This window comes from Trifolium pratense, linkage group LG1 (assembly GCF_020283565.1).
Source record: "Trifolium pratense cultivar HEN17-A07 linkage group LG1, ARS_RC_1.1, whole genome shotgun sequence".
Classification (NCBI taxonomy): domain Eukaryota; kingdom Viridiplantae; phylum Streptophyta; class Magnoliopsida; order Fabales; family Fabaceae; genus Trifolium; species Trifolium pratense.
The window spans coordinates 33,623,746-33,635,915 of record NC_060059.1 but is presented as its reverse complement, the minus strand read 5'-3'; the positions used below and the strand labels follow the sequence as shown (position 1 = coordinate 33,635,915).

Here is a 12,170-nt window from a genome sequence, read left to right as displayed (position 1 = left end):
ATTTGTACCGCAACCAATATATATATATAGTAGATAGGTATAATTTTATATAGCTACTAAGGGTATTTAAGTAATTTCACATTTTTTTGGGTGGGCCATGGCCCTCTCCAGCCCCCCTAGGTCCGCTGATGGCCTTCAGTACTACGTTAATTCTTGTTGAAACAACCGAGAAGTGAACATGTGGTGCACCGAGTATTGAGGACCTGGTTCTTGCTCAGCATAAGGCCGATACGGTTGTTAATGTTACAGACGATAATGCTTAGCATGTTGACAATATTACCAAACAAGTTGTTGTTGAGCATAACTCTGAAACCGACACTGATGAGCACATTCTTGTTGTGGAATATAATAGTGCTGACACAATTTTTCATAAGGCATCATATCATGTGGATAATAATGGAAAGGCTAATACATTAGATAATGGTGTGGATACAAATGGAAAGGCTAACTGTTCTGCGCTGCTGCCAATACATCAGATAGCAACGTGCATTCTGCCCATCGTGATGTTGATTATGATTTTACTGTCCCAGAAACACAACTACAAGGGATACCAATTTAGTTGGGATGCTTTCTAGGCCCTTTGATGTCATTATACTCTTAGTTAAAACAGAAAAAAATCACATTAAAAGAAAGAAAGACATGTGAAAATATTAGTATAAATAGATCTTTAGAACAAGAAGTTGTTTTAGATAATGATTGTACTAGTATCAATCTTTTATTTATTTTGAAATTGAAGTTTGAAACTTATATTCAAAATACAAATTATGTACATTCAATACCACCAGGTCCTCCAAATAAAAGAGTATAATCATCCGACCCGTATTTTTTTTTTCATAGTACTCAACTCCATAGCATTTAGGGGAATCGGTAAATTCTTGTATCGACAACTTATCCGGTCCAAAATTTGGCGATGTAGTTCCATTTTTGAATGCAATATTTTTAAAATAACATGAATGATAAAGGTTCCCATCGGGAAAGTATCCTGATCCCATCGGAGGACTAGGAGCATCAATAGCTATTGTTGCTCCACCCCATGCCACTTGATCAGCTACATACAAGTTGGTGAACAAAGCTACCGGAAAATATCCAACTGCCTTATTGTGTATCATCACCCACCATTTGTTGTTTCCCTGCGCATATCAATAAAATCTCTTATATTATAAACTTGTTTCGCAAATAGTCCATTTCCAATGATATGTCAAGAACAACCTCTAAACTACTACGTACAAAATATAGTCTTTATTCCTTATATAGCATGCATGTCTTCAATTCAAATCTTAAAGTAAGAAAGAAAAAAAACCTGGAAAATAGTAATTGGCAAATCAGACATTGGTCCACCATAGACAGATACGTTTGACACAGCTCCACCGATGTGAAATTGACTATCAACCTGAACAAAACCTTGACATTGCATATTGTAGCATCCAGTTTTCTTGAAATTATCTGACTGTTGACATGATTTAATATCGAATTATATTTTAAAGTAATGAAATATAAGACCCGAGTATTTTCTTTCTACTACTTTGATATTTAATAAAATTAATATTTAGTAATATGTGTGTGTTCTGATTATTATTATTATATTATAATACTCACAAATAAGTCTTGGCTAACACGTGTTAGATAGAAGTCAGTCTTTTATAGGTAAAAATAAGATGACTGGTAGTAGCTAAAAATTAGGAGTAGTGGATTCAATAATAGCTGACTCGGCTTGGGAAGTAAACAATAATCTTTCACTAGTCTCTATTATTTAGGAGGGAGTTATTATAGGAGTTATTAGTACTGGCAAGTTCCCCGTTACTTCATGTTTTGGGGAGAAACAAATATTCATACAGAACACACAGAGAGAGCATAGAAAGAAGGGGGTGAATCAAGGAAAGATCAAATTGTGGGAGTCATCATCTAAGTTTCTCACCACAAGTAAGAACACAACTCATTTTCTTAATGTCCCTTTTGATTTAGTGCTATTAAACCGATGGAGTTATATATTTAAATCATTGTAGGTTGATGTCAAACATACCTCCTAATTGTTGGTAACTTTAATTTAGGAATTGTGCAGAGATAATTTTCTCTCGTTTGAACCTAATCCATGGCCAGGATAATTGTTAGTTTCTAACTAAGCATCAAGGGAATAAGCCTTGTATTAATTGTTAACTTGTTGTTTTAGATATAGTTAAGTGTGGATTAATTGAGTTATTTTTACAAACTAGTAGTTTTAGTGCAGGCTGATGTTAGTGGCTGTGTTAACAGTGAATCAGTGTGATATCTCAGCTTATCAAATTGATCGGTGTGTGTTTTAAAATAAGGGAACAATTGATTTATTGGCTAAACTACCTGCACTTAATTTTATTTACAAACCTGTAAAATTAACTAGTGCACTTGTACTGTTAAAAATTGGAGTATATGGCCCTGTTTTAGAAGTAGTATTATTATATTGTTTAGGAATATTTTAAGAATGTTGGATATTTGGAATATTAAGTAGTAGACTAATAGCAGACTATAATCTAGTAAAACAGTTTTGAGTTAAAATCTAGAGTTAATGAGATATGAAACTAAGTGAGTTAATATTTAATTATGAAGGTTAATTGAGAGGTAGTGGAGTGAAGACCGCTGTGTTAAGAATTAAGAGCTGCTGCTGCGAAGGTAAGGGACTCCACACACTTTTCCTACTTGCAATATATAAATTCTTTTGTGCTGTTATGGTGTGGTAGTTATCTTTATTGCGAGTGATTATGTGACTGCTATTTATTGATTTTCTTGTGCGTAAGGGGATATCTTAAGTAAATAGATTAAGGTAGTATTTACGATTGGTACCGGTGGTTACCAAAGGTGTTAAATTAGTCTCTTAATCGAGTGGATTTAGAGAGGTTTCAGTTATGGAAATTCCTGGTGTGAATAACGGAGAGGGTGTATTCATTCATTCATTGGCGTGGTTCGAAATATTACCCAACGGTGGGGTAACGAACCTAACGCTTTTCGGAATAATACTCAATGGTGGAGTACCGAATCTTAATACCCAACGGTGGGGTATTGTGTCCAATGGTGGGACACTGTCCAATGGTGGGACATTTTATTTTACTCTGCGGAGTGGCGATATCCGGATGATGTAGGTTGCATTCGTTGTCACGTAGACTAACAAATAGGACTCGGTGAGTGACTAATAAGTTGTGCATTGGTGTTACGTGTTTATAATTAACATACTGGATACTTGGCTTGGTTATATGGTTGTTTTATAATTACAAATCTGCTTATGCATATCTACACATATATCTATGTATACATATTATAACTGTTAGCTGGAGATAACCCTTACCTTTGGATCAGATGATGACCCAAATTCACCTTTCCGAGAGGGTTCCCACGGCGGGGACTTGGCGTGACATTCCGGACAGAGATGATGATTACGTCAGTCGTGAAGTATCTTAGCAGAAGCTTTAAGTCTGATATTAGCATAGGATTTAAATTTGATCAGCTTTAGGATTTTGTTTACGTTACATACTTGTGTTAGCTAATTTTCTTTCGTCGAAGTTTATACGCTGGTTTAATTTCATGGTGTTGTAAGTCTTAAGTTGTCATTTGGTATTGGCAAATTCTCGCTGGATTTTCTTTTGGATCTAAAGTTTGATTTGTTACTTTCATTTTGGAAGTGGATGTGTTTCATGATTATATATTCTGACGAAATTTAATTGGGGGAAATTAACTAAATGGATTTTTTTAGCAGTTACAAAAAAAAAAAAAAAAAGTGTTGTTTTTCACAAAATATTTTATGAATTAAAGTTCTAAAAATTGGGATGTTACATGAAACACTTTATAATCAGGCTCAAAATATATAGAAGATTCATACCAAAAGAAAAATTAATAACAAAAAAAGTCATTATACCTAGAATAATTTAACAATAAAAAAACTATAAAAATCATCCATCCATCCCTTACCGTCCATGCTGCGAAAACATGTGGCCTATCATCTCCATATATATGGGGAAATACCTGACATCAATTTATATATATGATAAAAATTAGTAGCGTTTTTTATGACCAAGAATTGACTAAAATTATGCATTTATATCAAACAAATTTTAGAACTAAATAAATATAGTTATGACAGGATAAATTAAAACTCACATGCCATCCAACAATAATTTTATTAGTACCATCTCCATTTTGAATATGTATATGAGATGAGCTTGATTGAGCAATATTTATCTTTAGATTATAAACACTAGTAGTTCCACTAACTCCATAATAAAGTTGTTGACCAGGCTTCTTGAGAGATACTTCTGCATTCTACAAATTCAATATACAATAAAAATTGAAACATCAATTGATAGTTATACATATAAACTAAGAACACAAAGGTTGGAGTCAGAGCAGCCCTAGCCCAAGAAAAAAATATGGGCATGATAATTAATGAAAGATAAAGATATAATTGAAAAAATATGACATTAATTTTTTTGTATTCTTTTATTGTGTTGTAAGGACTTGAGTATACATAATACATGCATTCCTTATTAATATAATTTTTTGCATATATATAAAAAAGATTAAGCACTTTTAAAATTAAGTTGTTTAAGAGAAAATTTACATGGCGAACGACATTTGTAGTTAAGATATTATCATTCCATAATGATTTTGAACGGATGAGATCATCTTTTGTTGTCCTACGAATAGGAACCGTTCTAGTTGGACACTCCACTTTCTCAAGTCCAAACATGAGATTTGTTGGTGAATTCTTCGCACTTGTTTTTCCATTTTTTAAGTGAAAAAGAGGTCGTCTCTGCAACAAATAAAAATAAAATCAAAATTAAAATAGAGAATATTTAAATAAAATGAAATAAAGTTAACCAAATTGAACGTTGTGTAACCTGCAACTTATGATTTTTAAGTAAAGGATGGTCAAAAGCTGGTTGCTTGTTAATATCAACACAATCAACCATGTACCCAAATTTTGTCTATACAAACAACAAAAATCAAATGCAAGAAAATTATAACCGATCATATTATATATTGAGATGAAACAAAATCACTACTTAAATATATGTGAATAATAGACCTGAATACTCTTGATAGGAAGCTTGTTAATAAGCTTTAGTTGTCTCTCCAACTCTAAATTTTTTTTCACTGTGCTCTGACTTCCATCAACTCTATGGCTTGTAATAGTCACCAAACACAAAACCAACAAGAAAAATATGTTGATCATTTTCATAATTTTGTTATAGAACAAAATGACTTGGTGATCTCTAACAATTTAGTATTTCCAATTTAAATATTAGTGGTGGGAGAAAAATAAGAATCCAATTAACGACAAACTAATAATCCCTCCGGATTTAAATATAAATAAATGTCAAATGTATATCGTTCAAATTTAATCCAAATACATTTTGATTTTTGTTTATATTTAAATCCAAAACGGTATTGCTTTGACCGTTAGAAAAAGTAGTATTATGTTGTTCAAAAAAATTTATATTGGTCAGTATTGTCAATAAATAGTGTAATTATAAAAACGACAAAGTATAATAGGTAATAACTTGTACAAATGACAAAATATAATAATATATTACGTAATTATATTTTTACAAAATAAAATAATTATTATTATGAAAAAAGGTTAAATAAAAATCCTTTCTAAAAAAATGATTAAAAAACAAAAAGGGATTTTTTTTACAGGAAAAAAAAAACAAAAAAGGACTACCAGCTATGTGAATGGTTAAATATATTTTTGGTTAATTATGAAAATTTAGTATATTTTTGGTTTATAATTTTGTCAATGAAGATCAAATTTAGGACCTCACGAATTAATATTATCAAAATCTCTCATCACTAAACAAAATTCCTAGTGTTTTGAAGATTTAGTATATGTTTGGTTGAAGATTTAGCATACCTTGATTGTTAGATTTGCACATATGTATTTTGTATTAGACTTGTTTTGCACCCACTCAAAGATCTTGTATTAGACTTGAGATTCTTTATTTTGCATCTGGGGCAAAGATCCTCCATCTCAGCTTTTCTGTACTTTCTTTTATTTTACTTTTAATCTATTTCGGGTGTTGCAGTTGGCTTGCCATATGCACCCCTTTTGCCTAAAAAAAAAAAAATAAAATAAAAAGATCCTCCATCTCATACAGAGGGGCCAATATATATTTTTACAATTTTCTACTAGCCTTACGCAGCCGAACTTTTTCTTTTTTTACTTTCTTATAATTTTTGAGAATCTGGTGTTGTCTCGGATAAATATTAAATATTGAAAAAATGTCAAACAGTATTATTGGGGCACTAGTTTAATTTATTAATATGGTAATTCTATTTTTGAATTTGTGTATTAACATCTTAAAAGTGAAAAAAATTACATTACAAACATCAATTTTTCTTTTAATTATTTATATTTTTAGTATGTTTAACAAATGTTCGGCAACGCTATTTAGTATGACCCTCAAATAAATATGGTTGTATGTACCGACTCTCATATAAATATATTAAATTGAAATTATTTAAATTTACAAATACAATCATATCTTTTTCTCTCATTTTTAAGGAAAATACAATCATATCTTAAAAACAAATATAACAGGTGAGATTTTAGTGACCGATTTAGAGAATGCTTTTAGTGATAAAAAAAATCGTTCACTAACTTTTGGTCAGATTGAAGAAAATAAATAATATTGTAAAAATTCAAAAATAAATTACCCAACACATAAATTTTATGAACATGCATATATTTAAGAGAAAAATGTATATGTACAGATATTGTAAACTAATTTTACACTGTCAATCAATACCAACCGTGTATTCCGCCAAATCATCCCATTATACCCTACTATAATTGTATGACATGAAGAAATGTTTGATTCATATTGAATGTTAATGTAAAATTAATTTACATTGATAGAGCATATCAATTAAACTCTATCTTTAAACTGAAATAATTTTACCGTAAAAAAGAAACTGAAATTATTCTTATTTCAACTAAAGATTTCATTACACATTTTTTTTGTTATTGATGCAAAATATTTACGGTCATTAGAAAATAGTTAAGAATAAATGATTTATACAGAATCTCTCCATTCTTCATGCTCTTATCTTTAAGTCCATTTTAACACACACAGACACACACGCATACCCGTGTGCGCACACACACATATACACACCTCTTTCACTTCACAACAACAATAAAAATTATTCAGATTAGTGGGCCCTTAAAATAAATATCAACTAAAAAAACTAGCAAGATATAAAATACAAGGCAAATTTATAATTGTTAAAAGTTGTGTTGCCACAATTAAAAACTAACTAAACTTTAATAATTTTATAAATAATATTTTGATGAACCAATATATTTATGACACTTAGGATGAGTCACTTGACCCAATTTCATGAAATGGGCAGGTAAGTTGTCACCTTTTAAAAAAATTGCATTAAAAAATGGAACTACATCGCCAAATTTTGGACCGGATAAGTTGTCGATACAAGAATTTACCGATTCCCCTAAATGCTATGGAGTTGAGTACTATGAAAAAACAAAATACGGGTCGGATGATTATACTCTTTTATTTGGAGGACCTGGTGGTAATGAATGTACATAATTTGTATTTTGAATATAAGTTTCAAACTTCAATTTCAAAATAAATAAAAGATTGATACTAGTACAATCATTATCTAAAACAACTTCTTGTTCTAAAGATCTATTTATACTAATATTTTCACATGTCTTTCTTTCTTTTAATGTGAATTTTTTTTTTTTTTGAAACAGTAATGTGATTTTTTTTTTAACTAAGTGTATAATGACATCAAAGGGTCTAGAAAACGTCCCAACTAAATTGGTACCCCTTGTAGGTCATATTCCTATGCCAAGTAATCATAATAATATTAATAAAAAAAAAAAAGGAAAATAGTATATACAATATGGGGGGCAGCACCAAACCCATCAAAAGCAAAAAGAAAGGAAAAAGGGCACAAACCCAAAGCAGGACTCCCGAAAGAAAGTAAAGCCAAAACGAACCTAAATATTGAAAACAATTGCTCCATCGAATCCGGAGATCCCTTGAAACAGTATCACGGTTTTTTCAAGCTTGAATAGCCACTTGCGAATCACATTCCACCCATAAGCTCAACCTAATTGAGAAGGAGGTTGACTCTTAGAGCGGGTATGGTAACTGCTGGTATTTTTCGCAAGCCTCATCTGTTTTTTTTCTTAGCCTTAGAGATAACAGGAGTGAAGGATTCACTCTCCACTTCCGATTCACGCGCCCTGGACAGCCAAGCTTGTTTTATCTTTTCCATATCATAGATTACCACCTGCTGTAGTTGTGTTTCTAGGACAGTAAAATCATAATCAACATCACGATGGGCAGAATGCGTGTTCCATATCTGATGTATTGGCAGCAGCAAAACAACAAGAGTTCTTCGAAAGTAATCATCCACTGATTCATCTTCTTGCATTGATAAGAGTTCAAATTCACGCCTCAAAGATTGCAACTGAGCACGTTTCACCCTTGTTGAACCTTGATACTTCTGACGCATAGATTCCCAAATACTCTTTGAAGTGCTTCGATCAAGAATCCTTTCAAGAATTTAGCGATCAATTGATTGAAACAGATAATTCTTGACTTTCAAATCTTTCAATTTGCTTTCTTCTGCAGCACGAATCTGTTCTTGCGTTGCATTAGTAGGAGCAACTGTAACACCATGCTCAATCAAACTCCAAAATTCTTTCGATCGCAACAAATTCTCCATGAGTTCAGCCCAATGATCATAGAATCCTTCGAATTTAGGAATAGATTAATGGAATGGTGTAGTAGAATCTGCCATTGATAAAGCTTGGTGAAGCTTTTCTTGGAGGAGAAAGAGAATAGAAAAGAAACGGTTACACCGTTGAAACTAACTTTTTCTGTTTTTGCAAAACTGGATCTTTAGGTCTCTTGATACCAATTGTTGGTTCCAAATGGTACTGTAGGCCAAGCCAGGCCTGCTCTGCCTTGCGCGCACCAGGCCACGCTCATTGGCACGCCATGAGCCTAACCACAACACTAACAACGGGCAGTGTAAGGTGTCTCAATATAAGAAAGAATCTGAGAAAATGATTTCGCCAAACCCGTCGCTGTGGGTGCAGGAAGAGGCGTGGTAGAAACAGACAGAAAATTCCATGGAACAATCGGAGGCAAAGCCATGCTTGGCAAGGTGTACGAAGCCTCATTTATTGGCTCATATTAACAAGGTCTTAAGAATCATTTAATGTGATTTTAATAATGTTTGTTTTTAAAATATTTTCAAACAATGTCATGGGAAAATAATGTTTAAGTAAAGGCTTAAATGCAGTTTTGGCCCCTCAAGTTTCACAATTGCTTGATTTTGGCCCCCCACATTTCAATTGCTTGATTTTAACCCTCTAAGTTTCACAATTGCTTGATTTTAGCCCTCCAAGTTTCAATTGCTCGATTTTGGCCCCCCAAGTTTACCCCCTTTTGCATTTGCTAGCCCCCCGTTGACTTTTTTTACTATAAATTGCTTGTGTGACATTTTAAAAAAATTAAAAATATGATTTAATTAAAAAATAATAATATTTGCTTTTATAAAAATGTATTAAAAATTGTTTTTTAATAAAAAGTTTAATAATTATTTTTTATTTAAAAAAAAGTTTACAAAGTTTTTAAAAAATAATTCATAAAATGTTTTTTTTACTTTTTTATATAACAAAATTATTTTACAAACTACATATAATAAAAAAAATATTTTATAATTTAGTTTTTAAAAAACAATTTGTAATTTATTTATTTATTTTTAAATACTTATTTAATTTTAAAATGCCACATAACCAATTTTTAATTAAAATATTCAACGGGGGGCTAGCAAATGCAAAAGGGGGTAAACTTAGGGGACCAAAATCGAGCAATTGAAACTTGGAGGGCTAAAATCAAGCAATTGTAAAACTTAGGGGGTTAAAATCAAGCAATTAAAATGTGGGGGACCAAAATTAAGCAATTGTGAAACTTGGGGGGCCAAAACTGCATTTAAGCCTTAAGTAAATTATATGGTCGTCCCCATGAGCTTAGCTCAATTGGTTGGGACATCAGCATTTTATATGCAGGAGCCAGGGTTCGAACCCTGGACACTCCACTTATCCATCTTTAAAGGTGGAATTTCAAGCCACTAGGCTACCTGACCAAAAAAAAAAAAAAAAGTAAATTATATGGTCACACATTATTAAAATATAAAAATTAAAATAAATATTTAGATCGATTATCAAAAAAGAGTTTGATAGATTCCATTATTCACTTTGTATGTAAGATTGTAAGTAAGGAATATAAAATAGGATTTTCTTACTTTCCATAAAAGTTGTGTTATTTTTTTTAGACTGCATAGCATTTATTAAGAACACTATTTTTTTTTTTTTTTTACAAGCAAAAACTCAAGATATTTCGTTAATCAAAATAGTCTCAATATAAGTAGGTAACATTTCTAAATGATAAAGACTAGTCTAAGAAATGACCGCTCTAGCAAGCTTATTATGAGCCACCATATCCGCTTGTTATTTGATAAACTTAACTTTAAAGTTAGAATTTAAAGACAATACATTGCGAATATTACAAATAAAGAAGCGAAATTGTGAGACACCCGAGTACACATTATTGATTGTATCCATTACACAATTGGAATCTGTCTCAAAAATCACATGAGATGCCACGTCGAATCATTTCCTTCGTAACTTCAATCAATGTCATAGATTCACCTTCTAATATATAACACCTTCCTTTCCTTGGTGTTTATTTTTTTTGCTTGTGATATGACTGTATGTGTTGATTTTTAGGTATTAATTATACTCGCCTCATACTATTAATAAAATTTAGCCCCTCTAATTTATATATTTCACTTGCTTCAAACCAATTAAGAGAATTTGGCAGCAGAACAAAAGTTATCAAACGAAAATTAAAGTGGATATTTTTATTTGTTAAGAAAAATGTGATGTACGTTTCAAAATAGCAATCTTGTAATGTTTCTGATGAAAAAACACGAGGATAACTTTCAACTCCAAATATCTAAACCTATTTTTACATGACAAATGATACTAAGGTTATCCACGTCATCAAATGGCACTACAAGAAAATATATGATTAGCCACGGTTAAAACCGTAGCTAAAGACACTTTTAACCGTGACTAATAACTTTTGCCACGCTAGGTAGTCCAGTGGCTATGATGGGCGTCACTAAAATATAGCCACGGTTAAGGCAGACGTGGTAACATTTTGTAAAATGCAGTTTTTTTTACTTCAATTTGGTGGTCAAATGATACATCCATATAAAATGCAGTACATTATATCTATAATATTTCCCACCAAGACTAATGTTTGGGATAGATGGAGATTAAACCAACAAGCTCAAAATCGAATAACCTAAAGCTTGCATTAGTAAAGCAAAAAACTTAAAAACAAGAATTTCAAGAGGAAGCTAGATGAAGACACCTCAACAGCCCAAATAGCAAGATGTTCCTAATTGGTTTAATTACCTGAACCTGTCAAGTAAATGAAAATGTAAGCCAACATCTTTTAATTAAATATCAACAATGGCATAATGTTAAACACTTTGTAAAACATACATACATACATTATAAGACTATGTTGAAGAAGTACCTTGGTTGAAGATAGGTAATTCATCACCAAATTTGCCTTGCAAAAAGCTAGTGACAAATGCCAATTGGTTTTGAGTTTGTGTAAGTTGATCCTTAGTCTCTTCATATCCGTCCGGTTAACTTTTCTTCCAAAGAGTGTATTTGCTTCTTCAAATCCTCAACAGTTTGGCTTGAACTACCAACATTTACAAATTCAGAGAAATCCTTGCGCAGTCCAAAAACCTTAGTGGGGCAAACGTACTAACACCTAATACCCGCACTCGACCCGAATGCTCAGCTCCGTACACTTTCCCAACAACATCATCTGGATAAGCATTAATCTTTAAGGGAACACCTAAAGTAGCAGAACGCTCTTGATCTTGAAGCAAATTCTCTGATATCTTCTCCTATTAAAAAACAGGTAATTAACACTTAAGATGCATGCAATTACTTACAAATGTGTATGAAGTAGAGTCAAATGTGTCGTTCTCAATTGAGTTATCTATCATTGAGTTATCTGTCATGCATGTTGACATTTGCAAATTGATCATCCAGCTGATTGTTGATATTTTGT

At 31.8% G+C, this 12,170-nt stretch overlaps 1 long non-coding RNA gene and 1 pseudogene across 1 annotated transcript; one reads left to right on the top strand and one right to left on the bottom strand.

Moving 5' to 3' along the window:
- Positions 1 to 762: 762 nt before the first annotated feature.
- Positions 763 to 8,514, bottom strand: LOC123892858 (annotated as a pseudogene).
- LOC123897312 lies at positions 1,763 to 3,638 on the top strand. Its single transcript, XR_006804949.1, has 3 exons — positions 1,763 to 1,920; positions 2,581 to 2,643; positions 3,325 to 3,638. It is a non-coding gene; the product is annotated as an uncharacterized LOC123897312 (long non-coding RNA).
- Positions 8,515 to 12,170: the final 3,656 nt, after the last annotated feature.